Raw genomic sequence first — 21,788 nt, forward strand, 5'->3', positions numbered from 1 at the left:
TTGGATTTCCAGGTGAAGTAAAAAATGGCTCGGTCCAATTCTAAAAGCAACTTACTTGCTGGGATGAAAACAGAACTGATTAGTAAAAGCAAGGGTAAAATCACCACTTTTATGGTTAAAATTCTCTCTTCTACGGTCAGCTCTCTTAATCCCCCAAACCCAAGAACAGATACTACACTTGATCTTAGCCAAAAGGCAGAGAAGCGATGGAGTATGCGAGTGAGGGACTCGCTTACAGGCTTCCCCGTCTACCCATTCTCACCAACGGTTTGTTAGAATAGGCCTCTTTGGCACATGTGATTAGCTAGGGAGCTTGAGCTATGCCATTATATCGCTGTAACACTTCTCTTGCTTTATTAGCTTTCTCTACTCTATGACACCCTTTGCACATATGTAGAAGTCACTCTCGGTTAAGATGACAAGGTCACACATTATCACACAGGCTAGGCAGTCGCCTCCTTGCAGGAAGGCGGCCAGAGTAGTATAAGAGCAGGAACCTTGGCGCTGGGAGAGGAACCTTCTTCTGCATCTCACAGAAAGGGCTCCACAGCTGTGCAGCAATCATTTTGGCATACATTAAATAGTTAAACTGTGAAGGCTTTCTCTTGGTAATTACTGTTAGCATATCGAACATTAAAGATAAAGAACTGGGAACAAACCTAACAGGTTACAGTACGGAACAGAGTGCTGCTCTAATGGGCACAAAAAAATCGGCAAACTTGTCTGATGACTTATTTGTTCACTCTTCTTCATCCGCAGTAATGCATGTAGTAGTTCACGAGGCATATATGTGTCCCCTTTGACCAGTCTCTATCCAAATACACAGTGTAGATACCTATTAAAATGGTAGACCCGATGAACATGAAAGGCAAAGATTGAGAATTTGCCAAGAACTTTCCAGGGTCATCATATGTACAACGGCTGCGCCAAAAAGAGTCAGGCCAGAATAATAGAGCGGAACTAACACAAGATTTGAACGCACGCCTTAGTAGAGACTGAGAGCCTAAATCCAGCGCTTCAGCGACACTACCTACCAACTGCAGTTTCAACATTGAATTTTGTTGACATTTCTAATAAAATGTGAAAGTGGATAAAAAGTTGGTTTCTCCACCAGCATCCAGGTTAGTGCTGCCCGACTGAGCTTTGTTCATAATGTAATGAACAATATGAGTGACAGTCAGAATCCAGTTACGAGTTGGAACCGAATGCTTGTTAGCCGATTAGAGGACTTGATGAATTGCTAGCACTGAGCAGCAGAGTGGCGCAGCGGGAGCGTGCTGGGCCCATAACCCAGAGGTGTATGGATCAAAACCATCCTCTGCTGTTTGTCTGGTTTGGACCTTCTTTCAAGTCATGCTTTTGAGAAAAAATGTCGTGCGCATTATCTTTTCCACACGTTGGTTGTGCTGCACCTGGAGGCGGGGCTCGAAGGCGAGCGTCTGGTGGCCGGGCCTTCGCCCATGGGGCCCGGCCGGGCACAATCCGAAAAGGAAACGTTGGTCCCCCTTCCCATGGGCTCACCACCTGTGCGAGGGGCCAAAGGGGTCGAGTGCAATGTGAACTGGGCGGTGGCCAAAGGCAGGGACCTTGGCGGTCTGATCCCCGGCTGCAGAAGCTAGCTCTTGGGACATGGAATATCACCTCTCTGGCTGGAAAGGAGCCCGAGCTGGTGTGCGAGGCAGAAAAATTCTGACTAGATATAGTCGGACTAGCCTCCACGCACAGTTTGGGTTCCGGTAGAAGCCCTCTCGAGAGGGGCTAGACTCTCTTCCACTCTGGAGTTGCCCACGGTGAGATGTGTCGAGCAGATGTGGTGGGTATACTTATTGCCCCCCCGGCTGGGCGTGTGCACATTGGGGTTCACCCCGGTGAACGAGAGGGTAGCTTCCCTCCGCCTTCAGGTGGGGGGACGGGTCCTGACTGTTGTTTGTGTCTATGCCCACCCTTCTTGGAGTCCCTGGAGGAAGTGCTGGAGAGCGCTCCTTCTGGGGACTCCATCGTTCTACTGGGTGACTTCAATGCTCACGTGGGCAATGGCACCAGGACTTTGTAGTTGTGTCATCAGATTTGCGGCCGCATGTTTTGGACACTCGGGAGAAAAGAGGGGCGGAGCTGTCAACTGATCACCACCTGGTGGTGGGTTGGCTCCGATGGTGGGGGAAGATGCTGGTCCGACCTGGCAGACCCAAACACTCTGTGAGGGTCTGCTGGGAACGTCTGGCAGAATCTCCTGTCAGGAAGAGCTTCAACTCCCACCTCCGGCAGAGCTTTTCCCACGTCCCGGGGGAGGCGGGGGACATTGAGTCTGAGTGGACCATGTTCCGCGCCTCCATTGTTGAGGCGGCCGACCGAAGCTGTGGCAGTAAGGTCGTTGGTGCCTGTCGTGGCGGCAATCCCCAAACCCGCTGGTGGACACCGGCGGTAAGGGATGCTGTCAAGCTGAAGAAGGAGTCCTATCGGGCCGTTTTGGCCTGCGGGACTCCGGAGGCAGCTGACAGGTACCGGATGGCCAAGCGGAACACAGCTTCGGCGGCTGCTGAGGCAAAAACCCGGGCGTGGGAGGAGTTTGGTGAGGCCATGGACAATGACTTCCGGACGGCTTCGAGGAAATTCTGGTCCACCATCCGGTGTCTCAGGAGGGGGAAGAAGTGCAACGCCAACACTGTTTATAGTGGGGATGGCGTGCTGCTGACCTCGACTCGGGGCGTCGTGAGTCGGTGGGGAGAATCCTTCGAAGACCTCAATTCCACCTAAACGCCTTCCATTGAGGAAGCAGGGCCTGGAGACTCTGAGGCGGATTCTCCAATCTCTCGAAGTCACTGAGGTAGTTAAAAAAACTTTTCGGTGGCAAGGCCCCGGGGGTAGATGAGATCCGCCCGGAGTTCTTAAAGGCTCTGGATGTTGTGGGGCTGTCATGGCTGACACGCCTCTACAACATTGCGTGGACATCGGGGACAGTGCCTCTGGATTGGCAGACTGGGGTGGTGGTTCCCCTCTTTAAGAAGGGGGACCGGAGGATGTGTTCCAATTACAGGGGATTCACACTCCTCAGCCTCCCCGGTAAGGTCTCTCCAGGGGTGCTGGAGAGGAGGGTCCGTCGGGAGGTCGAACCTCGGATTCAGGAGGAGCTGTGTGCCTTTCGTCCTGGCCGTGGAACAGTGGACCAGCTCTACACCCTCGGCAGGATCCTCGAGGGTGCATGGGAGTTCGCCCAACCAGTCCACATGTGTTTTGTGGACTTGGAGAAGGCGTTCGACCGTGTCCCTCGGGAGGTTCTGAGGAGGGTGCTTCGGGAGTATGGGGTGCCGAGCCAACTGATAAGGGCGGTTTGGTCCCTGTATCACTGATGCCAGAGTCTGGTCCGCATTTCCGGCAGTAAGTCGGATTCGTTCCCAGTGAGGGTTGGACAAAGGCTGCCCTTTGTCACCGATTCTGTTCATAATTTTTATGGACAGAATTTCTAGGCACAGCCGAGGCGTTGAGGGGGTCCAGTTTGGGGACCTCAGCATCGCGTCTCTGCTTTTTGCAGATGACGTGGTGCTGTTGGCTTCTTCAGGCCGTGATTTCCAGCTCTCGCTGGAACGGTTCGCAGCCGAGTGTGAAGCGGTCGGGATGACGGTCAGCACCTCCAAATCCGAGTCCATGGTCCTCGATCGGAAAAGGGTGGAATGCACTCTCCGGATCGGGGATGAGATCCTGCCCCAAGTGGAGGAGTTCAAGTATCTTGAAGTCTTGTTCACGAGTGAGGGGGGGATGGAGCGCGAGATTGACAGGCGAATCGGTGCAACGTCGGCAGTAATGCGGACCCTGTACTGGTCCGTTGTGGTAAAGAGAGAGCTGAGCCAAAAGGCAAAGCTCTCAATTTACCGGTCGATTTACGCTCCTACGCTCACCTATGGTCACGAGCTATGGGTCGTGACCGAAAGAACAAGATCCTGGATACAAAAGGCCAAAATTAGTTTTCTCGGCAGGATGTCTGGGCTCTCCCTTTGAGATAGGGTGAGAAGCTCGGTCATCTGGGAGAGACTCGGAGTAGAGTCGCTACTCCTCCACGTTGAGAGGAGCCAGATGAGGTGGCTCGGGCATCTTATCAGGATTCCTCCTGGACGCCTCCCTGGGGAGGTGTTCCGGGCATGTCCCACCGGTAGGAGACCCCGGGGACGACCCAGGACGTGCTGGAGAGACTATGTCTCTCAGCTGGCCTGGGAACGCCTTGGGATCCCCCGGGATGAGCTGGATGAAGTGGCTGGGGAGAGGGAACTCCGGGAGTCCCTCCCAAAGCTGCTGCCCTCGCGACCCGACCCCGGATAAGCGGAATAGATGAATGGATGGATGGTTGTGCTGCATGGAAGTCATGCATACAGTTTATGAGGCATATATGTACATTCTTTCACCATTCTCAGTCCAAATACACAGCGTAGTTACCTACTAAATGGGTACTCCAGGTTAGAACAAAAGGCAAAGATTGCTATTTTGCAAAAACCTTTGAAAGTTCTTGATACTTTAGTGCTGCACTGACAGGATTTGGCAAAAAGGGGCCACAATAAGCTAAACTAGTTAAAATAGAAATAAAACAGGAACACGGTGTCGGATTGTGAGTCACGCATGGAAGCACAAATGTGATTTTTACTTTTTGATTTCTTTGCTCGGCTAAAAATGTATTCTGTAACAGCTTAAAGCAATATTGTTAGTCAATTTGATCAAGAGGCCCGCCACTATGAGAATAGTGGCGTGACATAAATTGTTTGGAGAAGCACAAATGTGATTTTTACTTTTTGATTTCTTTGCTTGGCTAAAAATGTATTCTGTAACAGATTAAAGCAATATTGTTAGTCAATTTGGTCAAGAGGCCCGCCACTATGAGAATAGTGGCGTGACATGAATTGTTTAAAGAAATAGATCAAAGGTTTGGATTTTTATTTCAGAGTTAATTGAAGCGTAACTTTAAAAAGTTATTTTCATGAAACAGGAAGTGAAGAAAAGGGGAAGTGAAAGGCTTTACCAGGGGCTAGCTGTACATTGGTGGAAAGTAATGCATGGTCAAGGCGGAAACATCTGCTGAAGGACAGCAGGTGTACGAGCGTGGGAAAATTGTCCAAACCCTATACAGCGTGGGAAAACTGACCAAAATCTATAAGGCGTGGGAAACTAGGCGGTCTTACCCTATAGAGAGGATATAGGTACCAGACAAGCCTATAAAAAGTCCTGCAGGAGCAGCTAAGAGGCTTTTTCCCCCAAAGAATACGTGAAGAAGCCCGAAGGAGCTTCAAGATTTTTTCCAGAGTCCCGGGATCTTTGTGTGAGACGCAGGATCGCTGGTCCGAAATTAACTTGGATTTACTCCAAAAATTGGACTGGACAACTTTACAGGAGAAACTAGGTGAGAGAAAACGACTTTTATGTATTTTAGCGAGTGGGGAAGAGTCATCGGGCCGCCGGCCCCCTCGAGGCCAGCCTGTTTCTCTAATTTGGATTTTAGAAGTAAGATCGAATTGATCACTCGACTTTGCTTCCACCAAAAATAGCACGCAGCTGGTATCTACCTTTTCCCTCTTTCATGAACTGTGTTTTGCAATCGAATTGTTCTGGGGTTGAATGATTTTATTAACACGGGTATCAGTGAGTGAAATTGTTCGGTTTCTGGAGTAATTGAGATTTGTAATTGTATTTCATGTTTCTTCAATAAATGTGTTTCGTATATTATTTACTTGGTTGTGCTCTGATTTGTACTGAATGTGCAATCGATGGTTTGGGGTTGATTTGACGATTTGATTAATGTGCGGGGGGTTATTATGGTATAACATAGGACCGTAATAAATAAAAGTAACATCAGATAATTGTAGAGAATTGAATAACTTTCGTAGTTATTTGACACACGAGTGAATTTCAATTCGTTTGAAAGTTTGCTTCGTCTGAATAAATTAACGGAAGTGTTTAAATTGGATTATTAGTTTGGTGTAGAACTGAAAGTAATTTAATTATTTGAAGGGCGCAGGCCCGTTCCCCCTTTTGACGGGCCGCGTAAAACGTAACTCCGAACATGTTAGAGAATTAAATAACTTTCGTAGATATTTAAGGGAAGAGTGAATTTCGTTAAAAGTGAATTCGTTTGAAAATTTACTTCCTCTAAATAAAATAACGACGATGGTTAAAATAGATTATTAGAATTGGTGAAGGATAAAAGTATTTCGATTGTCGGTCGGGCGCGGCCCAGTTCCTAAATTTGTCGGGCCGCGTCAAAAGTTAAACAGGACACGATCGAAAAATAGACTTGCCTTCCAAATTAATTACTGGGCAAATCTAAATAGAGTAAGACATTTTTATTCGTTTTAAGAAAGTTGTTACTCTTTTTAAAGCAATCAAGTGGGGTGAAGCACTCCGACAGTTAAGTGCTAGATTTACATATAAGAAGTTAGAATTAATAATATAAAGTGCATTAATTTTCTTCTTAAATGGTATTATTGTCACACTTTTATTAATTCGATTCTCTTTCGAATAAACAAGTTGGTCGGCTCGCTGCATGAGCGACCAAGTGGAACGGACCCATATCAACATTTACTTCGGCAAAACTAGTGCTTGGGTGCGCTATACAAAGGAATCCCTGAGGTCTTAACAAAGACATCTAAAAATATCCGTAACATAATAAGAACTTCAAACATTAGCGGGGAGCCATCAATACGATGCGGTCACTTCGAAGTCTTGCCTCGAATTGAGTTACTCGGCTCGAGCTTCGGGTGACTTGAGAGGGATTGGCGTCGTACAGAAATTAGATTGATTCCGGTGGAGTTAATTTAACTCGGGTGGTTAGATTACGGACGAATCTCCGAACCCGGCTAAGACAAACCCGTTACCGGGAAGCCGGGGGCACCTTATTGAAAGAGGTGCGTTTGACAATATATTTTCATAGGATATGTTACTTCTATTCAACTGCAATATCACTACTTTCTTGTAAGACGTATGCAACGAAATTTCGTTTTGTATGCACCATGTGCAGACAAGATGACAATAAAGTCTGTCTAAGTCTAAGTCATGTCAGGTCAGCTGTCTGGAGAGAGAGAGAAGTCAGGACCTGCGGGCGGAGCACCACCGTGCCACCGCCGCCATGACGGAACTCAAAAGCAAACTCCATGAGGAGAAGCAGAAAGAGTTAGCCGTTACCAGGGAGACATTACTGCGGCAGTATGAAATGGAGCTGATGAGAGTGATCAAAATCAAAGATGGAGAGATCCAGCGACTGAATGCCTTGGTCCTCAGCCTGAGGGACGACTCCATGGACAAGGTGATCCGCTCAATCCGTGTCTGACTATCCGCACGCCACGTCGGGCTCCGATGCGGCCGCTACCGTATTGTGTAGCTTGTCCCCAGTAAGCGTCGCGGCGCTCCGTTGCGGTCTCAACGGCCCGGTGTGGCGCAATGTCTGCTCAGGTGAGGAGCGGGGGCGCTTTGCTGGCGGAGGTGAAGGAGACGCGGCGGTGTTGGGAGACCGAGCGGTGTCGCCTCCACCAGGAGCGCGGAAGAAACCCTGGCAGCGGCCCAGCAGGCCTGGCAGTCCCGAGCGGACGAGCTCCGATCGGCTCATCACCAGCATCGGGAGGAGCTGAGCCGAACCAAGAGAGACTGCGAGAGGGAGATCCGCTGACTGGTAGGACTGATCAGATGCGCGGTGCGTGGCTATGTTCCCAATTTTGTCGTATACCTGCAGTGCAATGACACCTAAAGCATTCTATTCTATTTCACAAGAAGAAAATGTCCGGTTGCTCGCTTCGCTTTTGTCACAGCAAAGGTGTTCTAGTCGATTCAAGAAAAAAATTGGCCGGTTGCTCTCTTTGTTTTTGTCACAATTCTGGCAAATGAGTTTGCCCGCCTGCCTGAACGCTCCCCGTTTGTACATCCAGATGGATGAGATCAAGCTGAAAGACAGAGCGGTTAGTGTTTTGGATAAAGCCCTGGGGCCGGCCACGTCCACCGCCTTCAGCTGCAGACTCAGGCTGCCGAGCAGCAGATCGCTGCCCTGAGGGATTCCCAAAGGGCGGGCCTAAACTACCCTGGAAGTGGGGTCAACGCCGCTACTAGCAATCCTCTTCATAGCGTAAGCCACCTCATCACACACTTGCAGTACGCATGACTTAGTTCGTTGCTGGAGGAAGGTAGCACAAAAACAGTTTTGAACTTTGAACGAGTGGTTGTGTGTGTGTGTTGCGGGGCGTTTTCAATCTCAGGAGGATCGGGACACGCGACGGTTTCATCTGAAAATCGCTGAGCTCAGCGCAGTCATCAGGAAACTGGAGGATCGAAGCGCCCTGCTTTCTGAAGAGCGCGATGAACTGGTAATTTATTGACGGCACGCTTGAAGGTTTGCGCTACGTTTGATGCGCGCCATCCAGCGAGGCACCCATTGCGCTTGCTTATTAGTTGAGCGGCGCGGCGAGTCGGTTGCCTGGTAGATGTCTTTTATTGGGAGCCAATGCCACGATTCCGTTCAAACCGATGCAAAAGGAATGGATACGTTCTAGCCCGCGTGTTGTGCGTCTTTCACATCCCGCACTTCATGCTTGCAGCTAAAGCGACTGAGAGAAACAGAAAGCCAGTTTCTGCCACTCCTGTACAAAAACAAACGCCTGAGCAGGAAGAATGAAGAACTCTCGCTGGTGCTGTGTCGCCTTGAAAACAAAGTGCGCTTTGTCACCCAGGAGAACGAGGAGATGGCAAGCTTGGTAAGTCGACGTGGACAACGGCGGCGTGCCAACAGAGTCCACTGCATTTGTGTTCCACAGAGAAGGCCTAGTTCGCTCAATGACCTGGACCGCGGTTGCGGCCAGCAGGACAGTGAAATGGAGTTCCTTCAAGTTGTGGAGCAAGGTCTTCAGGCAGGCGACTCGGTGCACGTACGGCAGCGCCGCGCTCGCTCGCTGTCGCCAGGAAACCTTTTCCGTCCAAAGCTTGGCCGGCGGCCGCCATCCAAAAAATTAAATTCCGACCTTTCAAGCAGGAGCATTGTGCGCACGCGTTTTGTTAGAGAGATTTGCTCACTCCAACTTATTTTGCACGAACCAAACAGAAGACAAGCAAGTTCTTTTGGACACCTGCAGGTCCATTCGCTGTCGAATGAAGTCTAAAAGTCTCCTCCCTGCAAGGGCATATTTATTAGGAGGAACAGAGTGGGGGTGGGAGTGGACAGCCGGACTGGCCTGCTCTTCCTCCCCCGGTTGGACTGCGTCGTGAGCTCGGACTGCTCCGTCCTGGAGCATTGTTGGGATGCGTCGGCAGCGGGTCTGTGAGGCAGCGGGAGAGGGGCCAGCGCGGAGACATCGGGCCAGGCTTGCGGCCACCCCACCTCGCCCAGCCGTGCCTTCCATTCTACTGGCGTACGTTCGTTCGCGGGACGACAAGATGGGTTGCGTTCGCCTGATAAGATCCACGAACCGGACAGTGCGTGCCTGCTGTGTGCTCGTGTTCACAGTGGCCTGGTTGACTGTCATCTTTCCGGACTCTGCTGTGGATCGGGAGCGGCTAGCGTGCTATCACTCTTATCGTTCATCTTCTTGTTTTATTTTTCCTGTGTTGTTTACTTGTATGTGCGTTGTGAACTCTGTCTTGTTACCCTGGGATAGTGAGAAACGTAATTTCGATCGCTTTGTGTCTTGACATGCGGAGCTATTGACAATAAAGGAGACTTTGACTTTGACTTTGACTTTGAAAACACTTTCCAGTGAAGATGAGGCATTACCTCAACACCCCAGATCAAACTTATTGTGTAAGCGAAAAACCTGCTGGCCAGATGTCATTAGCAGGAAAATTCTTACACGGCCCCTGTGCCACAGGCGACCAGAATGCTATCAATAAAAACAAAAAGAAAAACACAGAAACAGTATATCTGAGGGAAGAGCGCAAGGACAACTTTGTCTCCGACGGACCATACTTTATGGTCATCTGGAACGTTCGCACCCCAGACAGGGTCATGAGGGTCAAAGGTTGCAACTGCTCTGCGTCGAGTCCAGAAGAGTTGTGTGCTCTTGTCAGCTGATGATGTCATATCCTGTAGGTGTGGTCTGTCACCCACACTGGTGCACACACTCCTGTCCAGTTGGCGGGCAGCATCGGATAAACCACCTTGGATGTAACATGTGTAATTCACTCCAGCTGGTCTCTCTGTGTAGGCCACTTGTGGTATTGTTCGTCCTTTAACAGTCACATTGAGATTTGCCCAGAAGTGTTCATCATAGGCACCGTCTGCAAGTCCAGAGTGGGATGGGTCGGCATCACTGATTGTGACTGCTCGGCGTTGATATCCAACTCCTCCCATGGATGCCATACGTTTCGCTTCAGTGACATTCATTGCTCTGGCCTCCAAGCGAACTTGCGTGGAGGAAGGGGGGAGTTTCGAACACGCATAGCACGCCTCCTGTGTGTGAGCTCTCACAGTGAACCTGAGGGTTGTCCACCTGTGAGGGGGAGAGATCAGGCGGCAGTAAATTTGCATTGGACACATCTTTCAGTTTGAGCGTCCTGATTAGATAATCTGCCCAGGACTGCTCTTCATCTGTTGCTTGCAACTCTCGTAGTCAATTGTAGTGCCCATTTAACTGGCAAATAGGAGTTTTTTTGTTTTGTTTTTTTTTTGTTTTTTGTTTTTTTTGAAACAAGCTCTACAAAAAAAAAATGTTTGTTTTGTTTTGAAAATATTTTGAATATGAATCAAATCCATATGTTGTATAAAGCTGACTGACCTGCCCCACTATCCCTCCTCTTGAGCCATGTGACGCGCACCATGGCTCAATATTGCAGCCCATTTGCATAGGTTCTTTGGTAGGGTAGGTCATTTATAGATGCCATTCTCTAATCTTGCCCCTGTTTTGACAACTAGCTTAGCAAGTAAATGGATGGCCTCCCCGAATGGGGAGCGACTCAGCTAGCAAATGATTAGACATTTTCACTTTGTTGTAGTTTCTTTAGTTAGTATGATTTAGAGAATCCATATGTAGTAAAGTTTTGTAGTACTACATATGATTTCATCATCATTTAGTTTGACTTTCTTTCCAAAACGTTTCTTAATTTCTCAGTTCACACATCTTCTACATGTGTTACTGGTTCTCCATTTTTTTTCTAGTTAATTATCAATCCAAAAGCTACGTGTTTCTTTCTAACATTCAACCTGCTCAAAATCACTCTTTCATCAAAGTCGCTCTAATTTTCCATAGTAGTCGCCAACGACTTCAACCATTCAACCTTTCATTCAGGCAATCATTCATCAATGCTCATCATATGTATCTCACACAGTCTCCAAAAAGGAGTCTTCCTATCACATCGGTCCCAATTCATCCAAGCTCACCACACAACACTCATATATCACTTTCAACTCAGGTTTCCTGGTAGAACAATCCACCAATTCAAAAAAAAAAACTCAACTAAAACAAACAATTGGCAAATTAATCTGAATTTTTCTTTGTTTTTAAATTTGAAGAACTCAATCGCTCAGATTTAGCTTGCAATTAGAATTTTGCATAATCTTATAACACAACCAATCAATTATTCCTATTAAATGTAGCATTGCAAAATCTTAAATTCACAATTTAGCTTCTTCCAATTCCTGAAAGCATGTTCTGTCATTTTTTTTTTTTTTTTTTTCGAATTTCTCATGTGGGCTCGACACTTAACATGCACTAGTGTGGATTAGTTTCTGCTTGCAAACAGATTTCTCTCTTTTTCCTCTCATTTTTATCTTTCAAAATCATTTCTGTTCTGCGGTGCAAATTGGATAGACCACAGTCTAGCAAAAAAAAATTTTTATACTAAAACTTTAGCCAATGTTCATCATTTTAACATATACGCACACAGATGCACAGCTCTCGCACGCAAAAGGTAGTTCCCAGCACCAATGATTCGTCACAGGCTGGCCATTTCCTGTGGTCGATCATGAGCTGGTCCCTCCCATGCACACGAGGACAGCACATTCTAATTTTATTTATTTATCTTCTAGAAGCAAGTTGCATTTCTTTACCACTTGAACTCTCAACTTCCTTTCTACTCCATACTTTTTCTTCCACTTCGGCATATATTGCATACAATTAAGAAATCTACTTGCCATGAACTTCTCGTTTTAAAGAAGAGCAGAGCAAGAGATTTACCGTTTTTATTTCCCATATTAATTCTAGTAGTTTTAGGTTATACAATCTCTTTGTCTCAAAAATATTATTATTATTATTATTACTATTATTACTTATTTATTTATTTAACTATTGCTTTGAGGATCCTCAATGCAGGTTTAAATTGACCTTTCAACAAATTACTAGCCTGTTTTATTGCCATGGATCAACGCTAGAACTGCTTTTTAGTCAATTTATCCTACCAGTCACACACTCAATCACACAAACTCCAGCGCTTTTTTAGGCCTCATGGCTCGGACAAACCAAAGCCGTATCTCATAGCTCGGATAAACCAAAGCCGTATCTCATAGCTCGGACAAACCAAAGCCGTATCTCATGGCTCGGACAAACCAAAGCCGTATCTCATGGCTCGGACAAACCAAAGCCGTATCTCATAGCTCGGACAAACCAAAGCCGTATCTCATAGCTCGGACAAACCAAAGCCGTATCTTTAGCGCTTTAACTTACTTGTCCCCTGGTTCGTTGCACCGCCGGATCCCGTCAATCCACCTCTGTCAGACGAAGGCAGACCTAAGATGCTGGCCCAGCGAAGAATTCTCTTCCCAGGACTTTCTTTTCCAGGTCCTCCTAATGGACGCTGGCTTGTCGACAATGCAGCACGTCCTCCTTCGCCGGTCAGATGGTGGGTATGAGGATCCCGGGTTTCGGCACCAAAATGTTAGAGATTTGCTCACTCCAACTTATTTTGCAAGAACCAAACAGAAGACAAGCAAGTTCTTTTAGACACCTGCAGGTGGAGAGTCCATTCGTCGCTGTCTGAACAGCGATTATCGAATGAAGTCTAAAAGTCTCCTCCCTGCAAGGGCATATTTATTAGGAGGAACAGAGTGGGGGTGGGAGTGGACAGGTTTGGTGAACCCCCGGCCTCTGATAAGATCAGAGCTGGGGGTGTTTTACACTATTGTGGGAAACAGAACAACTTTGATTGCTTCCCCTGCAGCTGGTCAATCAAGCAGAGGAAGCAACCACTTCATCTTACTCTGCATTGTGAGGGCCAGACGTGATTGATTTAATCATTACATTGTGAGGGCAAGACATGATTGATTTAATCATTACAGTCTACATTCCAACATAATCATAGGATCAAACTAACCTGAAAACCCTAACACGTTTGAACACGCTTTAGACTTGTTTTGCCGTTTTCAGCAGCTCAAAGCTCCCGTTTTGTCAGCGCCTTTGCCACTCGCTGTGCGCTGAAAACGACGGACTCGCCCGGCTGCTCAGCCCGTCAACCAGTACCCGCGAGCGCGACGTCATTGTCCGTAGGCAGCTAGTGGCAAAATGCACCCTGTTAGAGTTGCGCTCGCTCCAACTTATTTTGGAAGAACCACACGGGAGACAAGTAAGTTCTTTTGGACACCTGCAGGTGGAGAGTCCATCCGTTGTACGAATGAAGTCTGACTCTCGGCTCCTGCACGAGCATTTGTATTAAGAGAAACAGGGTGGGTGTAAGCGTGGATTGAATGGAGAAAGCCCTTGACCTCTAGTCAAAACATAGCAAGGGGTGTTTTACAACTTTGTGTAGGAAGTTGCTATCGCTTATGATAGGGATAAATAAGGGATAAATAATATTATTTATTACAGGTTGCAGTCAAAGTCAAAGCAACATAATCATACGCTAAAGATAATCTGGAAAACCCTGACACACCCTGTAGTTGTCACTTTTGGAAAAGACGAGCGTCCCTCCAATCATCGCAGGTGACGTGTTTTTCAGGCTCTGGAGACAGGAGCTCATGTCACAAATGTCATTGTGAGTCGCGTTTGTTTCTTCGCCGGAGCCGTTCGTTCCCTTTGCATCCAAAGAATCTCAAAGGCGGATTATTTGTGTCGACAGGCGAGAGATTTGCTGCTACGATACCGACGTCGAGAATCTCTGAGGAGGAACAAAGCGTGAGGTCCTGCAAGGTGAGTCTGTTTGTTTGCGGCTGCTTGGTGTTGCGCAAGATGAAATGGCCTTTTTCTCGCTATCGTTCCTCTCGTCGATTCATCGTGAGGTGTCGCTTCAGTTTGTTCAGAGAGATGTTTGCTTCCGCGCCCACAGGTCATCGAAACATTTTACGGCTACGACGAAGACGTGTTGGTGGACTCGGACGGATCGTCCTTGTCTTTTCACACCGACAGAACCCCCGACACGGAACCCGAAGAGGTAGCCCGCCATTTCTCCCAGCCTATTGGCGCCAAACATTCCTCTTCAGCCTGGAATCGGACTCGTCTTTGCGTCGCGGGTGCTTTGTCGCCGGTCTGACTGATTCTGGTACTAGTGCTGTGTTGCATTGGTGTGTGCATGAGGAGGCGGAGCTTCGCTACCGCCAGCTGACGCAAGAATATCAAGCGCTGCAACGAGCCTACGCTCTGCTCGCCCAGACCAGCGGAGGGGACTACGACGCCGAGAAGGAGATCAAGGTGGCGCCCCTTCCCGCAACCCCCGGCCGGGTCGCAGCCTCCCCGTTCTCACCCAGCCTCGGGTGTTTTCTGGTCTGAAAGGAGGAGGAGGAGCCTCCCTCCTCCTCCTTTCAGACCAGAGAAAAGCTGATGGTAGAAATGGGTCACTATCAAAGCAGAGTAGCAGATCTGGAGTCAGCGCTGAAGCAACAAGGACAGGTAAGCTCATCAATGAGCACACCTTTTTCTCAGACAAAATAGCTACATTCTTCAGTCACTCATTCGTCTGGCATTACTGGACCAACCCCCCCCCCTCCCGAACGTGGCTGGGAAAATGCGGAGAAAAGCAAATGTCATTTTCCAGTCAACCAAAGAATTTGTGGATGAAAATGACACAACATTCCAAAGCTGTCCACGCGTTTGTCTCTTCTAGAATGTCAAGTGGGTGGAGGAGAAGCAGCTGCTGCGTCAGAGCAATCAGCAGTTGGCCGAAAAGGTGACGGAAAGAAAGGCGCTGGGCGGAGTCGCTTGGCGTCACACCCGTCGGGTTATTTGTTAAATCAAGTACTGTTAGACATGAAATAGGAAGTCTTTAAGATAAATGTTATGGCTACTCACAATTGTAGCTCGCTCCTGGTCAATGATACTTGTAGCTCGCTCCTGGTCAATGATACGAGCCTCTTCTTGCAGTGGAAAACTTACAGCCAACAAACACCGTGGAACCTAAAGGAAGGAAATTAAACATTAACATTTAGCCTCAACCAACATTCACAGATGTAACACAACGCAAACTACACAAACATAAATCTTTTTAAACCTAATGAGTTGTACTTACCGTGTACGCTCTAGACGGTCCACTTGCAAGCAGAAAATAAAGATATTTCTGTTGATAGTCGTCGTGTTTGTATCCGTTGTCTCGCTCAAGGCCATTGCGCCCAGAGATTTGAATTTTGGCGAGAGTTCAGCCTATTGACGTCATTTCCGCGGTGTAATACCCGCATATCTGAAACGGCAAAGTTAAGAGTAGAGTTAAAGTTTTTAATCAACGCAATCATTTACAACCGTTGACCAGTCGAAATAATCGTCGAAATTCGACGTTCCCCCCAAACGCCACACTCACTCGCTTTTCAGGGCAACAAAAGTACTTCTTTTTAAAAACGATGAGTTGTACTTACCGTGTACGCTCTGGACGGTCCAGTTGCAAGCAGAAAATAAAAATATTTCTCTCGTTAGTCGTATGTTACCATCCGCTGTGTCTTTGTCAACATCGCCATTTTCCTACTTCCTGTTGCGAGCCACGCCCACGGATTTAAATTCTGGCGGAAGAGCCCGCCCATTGGCGTCGTTTTCGCGTATAGCAAATCCGATTAGTTGGGAAGGGGGCGCGGTTATGCAGCCAAGGGGTCCTGTGATCGGTGGGATGTAAAGTAGGCGTCGACGCCACGTCCGCGTCACGTGACCACGACGTGGCAGACGTCATATAGCAACCGCTGTTTTGTTTAGTAGACTTACAGTTGTTATGCATTGGCATAATGGTGTGCACTCAAAATAGATTTAAATAAATTAAATATTTCTTCTGCCCACTCCCTTTTAAACAAGTTAACTCTGCCCACGGATTCTAATTTCGGAGGAAGGTCCGTCCATTGATGTCTTGTCTGCGTCACTTGACCACGACGTAGCGACGTCATATAGTAACCGCTGTTTTGATCAGTAGACTTAGTTATTATGCGTTGACATAATGGCGCACTGGTTAGCATGTCCACCTCTTAAGCATGATGTTGCGGGTTCGACGCCTGATCAATGTTAGCCATGGAGTTAGCTGAAGTGCATGGCGCTGATCATTTGAATCTTTGAAATGCGCTGAGGTCTGACATATCAGGCAGAATGGTTTGCCATCACGTTCAACAAAAAATAGAAACTTTCCCACTCTGATAAAAACGTCCTGTGTTCATCTACATATTTCTGTTTTGCTGTGCATCTTTTCCCTACCATTTCGAGAGCCCAATTGACACTAATAGTTTACTGGAATGTGTTTGCCCATCCTACTTTGTGGAATTTCACCACATGCGCTTTAGACCAAAATACCAAATTGAACTCAAGTGAAGCCAACACGCACAACCCCCCCCCCCCCCCCCACACACACACACACACAAATGTTGATATGAACATAAAAGGGCCGCATGAATCCAAGCAAAGAGCCGCATGCGGTTCAGGAATTGCGGCTTGGCCAAACCTGTACTATACAACTTTATTTGTATAAAATTTTCACAACAGCTGTCACACAAACAAAGCGGGAAAAAATGAAGACGTGCGTGTTCCGCCCACGCTGGATTTATTTGCACCTTTGAAAAGACACCGTATTGCCGCAGATGTGGCAAAGAGTACTTTTGGGCATCTGAGACGGAAGGATGTCCAAAGCATCACGTCACCTGCTCTGGTCGGCATGGTGGTGCGACGTTGAGGTCAACCGCTTTGGGGTTGGCTGAATCTTTGGTCGCAGGATGCCACACACTTGAAGACAGAAGCAGAAAAGCAGAGCTAAATGCAAAATGTACTCACCGGTGACTCCAATTTTTTTCCCCCCTGAAGAAATGGATGGACGGGTGGCCCCGGCTGGCCGGTGGGACTCTTGTTATTCTGACCCTTTTTAGTGCGCGTTTGGGGCAACAACCGTTTTTTGTGGCGCTCTCTTCTGGTTCAAGAGTGCCCTGCATGTGAATTTGCCTTTCCTGCCTTCTGATTGGATGAGCGCCGGTGTGACGCGGTGCCTCTGTCACCGTGGCGGGGGGTATACGTCGGCATCGGAGCGTCTGCCAACGTCTGAGACCGGCTGGCAGTGTATCGGAGGTGTCGAGTGCGGTGCCGCTGGAGCTCACTCACCAGCTGGTGTTAGGGCCACAGAATGAAGGCCAAGGAGAAGAATAGAAAGAGAAACAGAAACTTCTCCTCCAATTGTTTGATTTGTCTCTTCTGAGCTTCGATGAAATCTTTCAGCTCTTTGTTCCTCTAGGACGGACAAATGGAAAGTGGCCTTCAAAAGCCAGTAAGCGTGCAAGTAAGTGCCGGGCTGGCTTTGGGCCCTTACCTGTTGCGCGCTGTGCAGCAGATCCATTCTCTCTTGGAGGATGCAAGCGTCGCGCTCCCTCAACTCGCACATCAGGGCTCGCTTCCATTGGTCCACGGCGCTCCTAAGTAATGCCAGACGAATGAGTGACTGAAGAATGTAGTTATTTTGTCTGAGAAAAAGGTGTGCTCATTGATGAGCTTACCTGTCCTTGTTGCTTCAGCGCTGACTCCAGATCTGCTACTCTGCTTTGATAGTGACCCATTTCTACCATCAGCTTTTCTCTGGTCTGAAAGGAGGAGGAGGGAGGCTCCTCCTCCTCCTTTCAGACCAGAGAACACCCGGGGCTGGGTGAGAACGGGGAGGCTGCGACCCGGCCGGGGGTTGCGGGAAGGGGCGCCACCTTGATCTCCTTCTCGGCGTCGTAGTCCCCTCCGCTGGTCTCGGCGAGCAGAGCGTAGGCTCGTTGCAGCGCTTGATATTCTTGCGTCAGCTGGCGGTAGCGAAGCTCCGCCTCCTCATGCACACACCAATGCAACACAGCACTAGTCCCAGAATCAGTCAGACCGGCGACAAAGCACCCGCGACGCAAAGACGAGTCCGATTCCAGGCTGAAGAGGAATGTTTGGCGCCAATACGCTGGCAGAAATGGCGGGCTACCTCTTCGGGTTCCGTGTCGGGGGTTCTGTCGGTGTGAAAAGACAAGGACGATCCGTCCGAGTCCACCAACACGTCTTCGTCGTAGCCGTAAAATGTTTCGATGACCTGCGGGCGCGGAAGCAAACATCTCTCTGAACAAACTGAAGCGACACCTCACGATGAATCGACGAGAGGAACGATAGCGAGAAAAAGGCCATTTCATCTTGCGCAACACCAAGCAGCCGCAAACAAACAGACTCACCTTGCAGGACCTCACGCTTTGTTCCTCCTCAGAGATTCTCGACGTCGGTATCGTAGCAGCAAATCTCTCTCCTGTCGACACAAATAATCCGCCTTTGAGATTCTTTGGATGCAAAGGGAACGAACGGCTCCGGCGCAGAAACAAACGCGACTCACAATGACATTTCTGACATGAGCTCCTGTCTCCAGAGCCTGAAAAACACGTCACCGGCGATGATTGGAGGGACGCTCGTCTTTTCCAAAAATGACAACTACAGGGTGTCAGGGTTTTCCAGATTATCTTTATCGTATGATTATGTTGCTTTGACTTTGACTGCAACCTGTAATAAATAATATTATTTATCCCTTATTTATCCCTATCATAAGCGATAGCAACTTCCTACACAAAGTTGTAAAACACCCCTTGCTATGTTTTGACTAGAGGTCAAGGGCTTTCTCCATTTAATCCACGCTTACACCCACCCTGTTTCTCTTAATAAAAATGCTCGTGCAGGAGCCGAGAGTCAGACTTCATTCGTACAACGGATGGACTCTCCACCTGCAGGTGTCCAAAAGAACTTACTTGTCTCCCGTGTGGTTCTTCCAAAATAAGTTGGAGCGAGCGCAACTCTAACAGGGTGCATTTTGCCACTAGCTGCCTACGGACAATGACGTCGCGCTCGCGGCTAATGGTTGACGGGCTGAGCAGCCGGGCGAGTCCGTCGTTTTCAGCGCACAGCGAGTGGCAAAGGCGCTGACAAAACGGGAGCTTTGAGCTGCTGAAAACGGCAAAACAAGTCTAAAGCGTGTTCAAACGCGTGCGCACAATGCTCCTGCTTGAAAGGTCGGAATTTAAGGGGCCAATTTTTTGGATGGCGGCCGCCGGCCAAGCTTTGGACGGAAAAGGTTTCCTGGCGACAGCGAGCGAGCGCGGCGCTGCCGTACGTGCACCGAGTCGCCTGCCTGAAGACCTTGGACAAGTCGTCGATGATGTGCCGCTGCTCCACAACTTGAAGGAACTCCATTTCACTGTCCTGCTGGCCGCAACCGCGGTCCAGGTCATTGAGCGAACTAGGCCTTCTCTGTGGAACACAAATGCAGTGGACTCTGTTGGCACGCCGCCGTTGTCCACGTCGACTTACCAAGCTTGCCATCTCCTCGTTCTCCTGGGTGACAAAGCGCACTTTGTTTTCAAGGCGACACAGCACCAGCGAGAGTTCTTCATTCTTCCTGCTCAGGCGTTTGTTTTTGTACAGGAGTGGCAGAAACTGGCTTTCTGTTTCTCTCAGTCGCTTTAGCTGCAAGCATGAAGTGCGGGATGTGAAAGACGCACAACACGCGGGCCAGAACGTATCCATTCCTTTTGCATCGGTTTGAATGGAATCGTGGCATTGGCTCCCAATAAAAGACATCTACCAGGCAACCGACTCGCCGCGCCGCTCAACTAATAAGCAAGCGCAATGGGTGCCTCGCTGGATGGCGCGCATCAAACGTAGCGCAAACCTTCAAGCGTGCCGTCAATAAATTACCAGTTCATCGCGCTCTTCAGAAAGCAGGGCGCTTCGATCCTCCAGTTTCCTGATGACTGCGCTGAGCTCAGCGATTTTCAGATGAAACCGTCGCGTGTCCCGATCCTCCTGAGATTGAAAACGCCCCGCAACACACACACACAACCACTCGTTCAAAGTTCAAAACTGTTTTTGTGCTACCTTCCTCCAGCAACGAACTAAGTCATGCGTACTGCAAGTGTGTGATGAGGTGGCTTACGCTATGAAGAGGATTGCTAGTAGCGGCGTTGACCCCACTTCCAGGGTAGTTTAGGCCCGCCCTTTGGGAATCCCTCAGGGCAGCGATCTGCTGCTCGCCAGCCTGAGTCTGCAGCTGAAGGCGGTGGACGTGGCCGGCCCCAGGGCTTTATCCAAAACACTAACCGCTCTGTCTTTCAGCTTGATCTCATCCATCTGGATGTACAAACGGGGAGCGTTCAGGCAGGCGGGCAAACTCATTTGCCAGAATTGTGACAAAAACAAAGAGAGCAACCGGCCAATTTTTTTCTTGAATCGACTAGAACACCTTTGCTGTGACAAAAGCGAAGCGAGCAACCGGACATTTTCTTCTTGTGAAATAGAATAGAATGCTTTAGGTGTCATTGCACTGCAGGTATACGACGAAATTGGGAACATAGCCACGCACCGCGCATCTGATCAGTCCTACCAGTCAGCGGATCTCCCTCTCGCAGTCTCTCTTGGTTCGGCTCAGCTCCTCCCGATGCTGGTGATGAGCCGATCGGAGCTCGTCCGCTCGGGACTGCCAGGCCTGCTGGGCCGCTGCCAGGGTTTCTTCCGCGCTCCTGGTGGAGGCGACACCGCTCGGTCTCCCAACACCGCCGCGTCTCCTCCACCTCCGCCAGCAAAGCGTCCCCGCTCCTCACCTGAGCAGACATTGCGCCACACCGGGCCGTTGAGACCGCAACGGAGCGCCGCGACGCTTACTGGGGACAAGCTACACAATACGGTAGCGGCCGCATCGGAGCCCGACGTGGCGTGCGGATAGTCAGACACGGATTGAGCGGATCACCTTGTCCATGGAGTCGTCCCTCAGGCTGAGGACCAAGGCATTCAGTCGCTGGATCTCTCCATCTTTGATTTTGATCACTCTCATCAGCTCCATTTCATACTGCCGCAGTAATGTCTCCCTGGTAACGGCTAACTCTTTCTGCTTCTCCTCATGGAGTTTGCTTTTGAGTTCCGTCATGGCGGCGGTGACACGGTGGTGCTCCGCCCGCAGGTCCTGACTTCTCTCTCTCTCCAGACAGCTGACTTGACATGACTTAGACTTAGACAAACTTTATTGTCATCTTGTCTGCACATGGTGCATACAAAACGAAATTTCGTTGCATACGTCTTACAACAAAGTGGTGATATTGCAGTTGAATAGAAGTAACATATCCTATGAAAATATATTGTCAAACGCACCTCTTTCAATAAGGTGCCCCCGGCTTCCCGGTAACGGGTTTGTCTTAGCCGGGTTCGGAGATTCGTCCGTAATCTAACCACCCGAGTTAAATTAACTCCACCGGAATCAATCTAATTTCTGTACGACGCCAACCCCTCTCAAGTCACCCGAAGCTCGAGCCGAGTAACTCAATTCGAGGCAAGACTTCGAAGTGACCGCATCGTATTGATGGCTCCCCGCTAATGTTTGAAGTTCTTATTATGTTACGGATATTTTTAGATGTCTTTGTTAAGACCTCAGGGACTGAGGGTGAGTTGTAGTCTGTAATCGCCCGTATGCCTTGC

General features: G+C 48.8%; 1 long non-coding RNA gene and 1 pseudogene across 1 annotated transcript; both read right to left on the reverse strand.

The window, feature by feature from the left end:
* On the reverse strand, nt 1–208 carry LOC125974392 (U2 spliceosomal RNA; annotated as a pseudogene).
* A 16,556-nt stretch (nt 209–16,764) lies between these two features.
* LOC137840573 (uncharacterized) lies at nt 16,765–17,739 on the reverse strand. The gene is made up of 3 exons (XR_011087317.1): nt 17,632–17,739; nt 17,427–17,552; nt 16,765–17,057 (listed from the first exon to the last, which is right to left on the reverse strand). It is a non-coding gene; the product is annotated as an uncharacterized lncRNA (long non-coding RNA).
* Nucleotides 17,740–21,788: the final 4,049 nt, after the last annotated feature.

Source organism: Syngnathus scovelli, chromosome 8 (assembly GCF_024217435.2).
Source record: "Syngnathus scovelli strain Florida chromosome 8, RoL_Ssco_1.2, whole genome shotgun sequence".
NCBI lineage: Eukaryota > Metazoa > Chordata > Actinopteri > Syngnathiformes > Syngnathidae > Syngnathus > Syngnathus scovelli.